Below are 3,757 nucleotides of genomic sequence, written 5' to 3' on the forward strand. Positions count from 1 at the left end.
TAGGAGAGTGGCATGATCAGATTTATGTTTTATAAGAATCAATCTGGCTGCTCAGAGGAAATTCTGAGATCTGAGCTTTCAGGTCAGAGCCATTTATTTAGAATTTCTGGACCCAGTATTCAGTTTGGAGTCAGGAAATTCTTTGATAATATGTTAAAAATTTGGACCTTTTCCCCAGGAAAAAGAATGCATAAGTACAAAATATGTAGCTTATCATCTTTGCAAAAGCATTTATCTGGGTAAAGCCACCTATGTGTACTTCTCTGGTTAAAATCTCAGCCTTGTGCCTGGATGCTGGGGGCTTATTTCTGAATTCCTATCTATACCGGAGGTAAGATCTGAGGGACGTGGTTTGAAGCTAGCCTTGGCAGGAAAGTCTATGACACTCTTAACTCCAGTTAACCACCCAGACTGGAAAGAAAGAAAAGAAAGAATGAAAGACAGAAAGACAGACAGACAGAAAGAAAGAAAGAGACAGAGAGAAAGAAAAAGAAAAAGAGAGAGAAAAAGAGAAAAAGAGAGAAAGGAAAGAAGGAAGGGAGGGAGGGAGAGAGGAAGGGAGAACGGAAGAAAGAGAATGAAAGAAAGAGGGGCTGGGAAGGTGGCTCAGTGGTAGAGTGCTTGCCTTGTATGCATGAGGCCCTGGGTTCGATTCCTTAGCACCACATAAGCAAAAAAAGCTGGAAGTGGTGCTGTGGCTCAAGTGGTATAGTGCTAGCCTTAAGCTGAGGAGTTGAGGGACAGCGCCCAGGCCCAGAGTTCAGGCCCCACAACTGACCAAAAAAAAAAAAACAAAAAAACTTTCCTCATTTGAGCTGGGAAGGCAGCTCAATGGTAGAGTGCGTGCCTAGCATGCCTGAAGCCCTGGGTTCAATTCCTTGGTACCACATAAATAGAAAAAAGCAGAAGAGGCACTGTGGCTTAAGTGGTAGAGTGCTAGCCTTGAGCAAAAAGAAGCATTGGGGGCAGTGCTCAGGCCTTGAGTTCAAGCCCCAGGACTAGCAAAAAGAAAGAAAGGAGAGAAAGAAAGAAAGGAAAGAAAGAAAGAAAGAAAGAAAGAAAGGAAAGAAAGGAAGGAAGGAAGGAAGAAAGAAAGAAAGGAAGGAAGGAAGGAAAGAAAGAAAGAAATGAAAGGAAAGGAAAGAAAGAAATGAAAGCAAGCAAGCAAGCAGGCAGGAAGGCAGGGAAGGAAGGAAGGAAGGCAGGCAGGCAGGCAGGCAGCCAGAAGTGGAGGTGTGTCTCAAGTGGTAGAGTGCAAGCCTTGAGTGAAAAAGGTAAGGGACAAGTGTCCAACCCTGAATTCAAGTTCCAGTACTGGCACAACAAACAATAACAAAACCCTTCAGTCCTGTAAGATTAGGGTAGCCCAAGTATGAATACTCTCCCAAGTATGAATACATTCCTTTGCTACAGTGACTAATGTTAAAAATATTCTGAGCTTCAATTTGGTTTTCCTTAAGATGGAAGAACCAGTTACATTCAAGAGGTGCTGCTTTGCCCTTCTTGCCCCAGGCTCTTGCCACCAACAAATTTAAGAGGGCAAAGGAGTCAAACCTAGCTTTTCTCATGGTTCTATTTTTGTGACTCAGTTCTTATGGAATAGAGTCCAGGTGATTGGGATTTCCAGAGAAGTCAGGGCCAATGCTTACTAGAAACACAGAAAGGAAGCATGCTCTTGGAAGACTGAAACTCCAAAACCTGGAGCTCAGTAAAGTGACTTCATTGTATTCTCAGGACAATGAGAATTCCTACTGAATCCCCCTTCTACCTGACTCATCTCCAGGCTCACAATGTTCTGTGCCTCAGAGGAGATAGGTAGCCGTCTCCATTTTCTTTCTGGGGAGATTAAACTCGAAGGGGACATAGACAAGGAGGGCAAACACCTTCTCTGAGTTTAGAATCTACTAAATCCCTTGAGGTCATGATTTCTGATCAAACAAAGGAAAGTATTTCAGAGTCAACTTCAAAATGATTTCCCTTCTGTTCTAGAGTGCAGTCCTCTGGGCTGCTGACACTGGGTCAGGAACTATAATCCAGGTAGAGGAGCAGGGCAGAGCGGCATGAAGGTATGTTCAGCTTGGGGAGCTTGGAAGGTATTCCAGCCGGGGCTGGGTATATGGATGGAGACTTTAGGGAAAGGTCTGAGTGGAGACATTTGGGAGTTAAAACATAAAGATACATCTGCTCATGTAAAATAATATTTATCGACATGAACTCCAGGAAGTGGGAACAAGAGGTTTTTTTTGTTTGTTTGCTTTTTTGGGTCTTGTTTATTTGCTAATATGCCTTTGGGGCACAGAAATGGAGGCACAAAGGGTGAACAAATGCAGCAGTGGGTCTCTCTAGACACTGTGGTGAAAATGAACTGTACAACTTGTAGGTGGGATGGGAGGAAAAAACTGGGAGAGAGTGAGGAAAGGAGGGACATTGTCCAAAAAGAATGTGCTCTTTACCTGACTTATTATGTAACTAATTCCTTTGTAGATCACCTTCATGATAATTAATGAAATAGCCAGGTGCTGGTGGCTCATGCCTATAATTCTATCTACTCAGGAGGCTGAGATCTGAGGATGGTGGGTTCAAGGCCAGCTGGGGCAGAAAAGTCCCCATGAGACTCTTTTCCCCAATTCACCACTCAAAAACACAGAGTCTCACAGTACATGTTTGCTGAGAACAGATTTCTTTGAACTTAGGGCTAGGATAGGATAGCACTCTACTAAGGAGTGCTGGGAATGTGACTTAGTGTTAGAGTGCTTGCCTAGCATGCATGAAGCCCTGGGTTCAATTCCTCAGTACCACATACACAGAAAAAACTGGAAGTGACACTGTGGGTCAAGTGGTACAGTGCTAGCCTTGAGCAAATGAAGCTCAGGGACAGTGCTTAGACCCTGAGTTCAAGCCTCATTTAGGAGTGAGGAAGGAAGACGACAGAACTATAAGAACTAGAAGAAAAAGGTGGTAAGTTTTAATTTTACATGTAAATATAATCAGAAACATTAGGCAAATGACAGGTGATGTGTGTCAGTCATCTATAGCAGGGTCTGGGAAAAAGCAGATTAATTAGGGTAGAGGAGGCAGAAACCTTATTCAGGCAGGCTGAGGAGTGAGGTTGCTGGGAGAATGGCTCCCATAAAAAGGACTAGACATCACCAAACAAGATTTGAAAGTGAGCAAGACATAGCTGGCTGTCAGCTCTGCAGTGAGCTAAGAGACAATTGGGATGGTGTGGTGCAAGGAACATATTCATCTCACTATTTGTTCATAATCTACTTTCACTGTGAATGAAATCACATTATAAACAGGAAGCACTGCGAAGATGTAGCTTTAGTGTGGAAATGTTAGCATACGTTAAGGGGAGGTGGAGTAATACGAGGTCAGGAGTAAGATATCCCTTCAACTTATTTAAATGGATGTGACACCTTGGCCTCTCTGGATAATTAGCATTAATATTAGATGTATCTAGAGAGAAAGGAGGAAATGGACAAACTGCCACAGATGATTCTCGAACTTAAACTCTGAATATGGTTTGTAATGTTGGAGTCGAAATAGCTTATTGAAAATGGATTGATTTCCTGTATGTTTTCACAAGTAGTTTTCTGTGTGTTTTAGTGCGAATAGTTCTGCCAGAAATAGTGACTATAGACAATATTTTCCAACCATGATCCCAGGCTGTGCTGTTGGCAGGGCTACCCTCATGCTGTGTTTCCCTGTGCTCCACATGCGCCCAGGCCTCCCACCTGCCTCTACTACTGTGTTA

The sequence above is a fragment of the Dipodomys ordii genome, unplaced genomic scaffold (assembly GCF_000151885.1).
Source record: "Dipodomys ordii isolate 6190 unplaced genomic scaffold, Dord_2.0 Scaffold63, whole genome shotgun sequence".
In the NCBI taxonomy this organism is placed as follows: Eukaryota; Metazoa; Chordata; class Mammalia; order Rodentia; family Heteromyidae; genus Dipodomys; species Dipodomys ordii.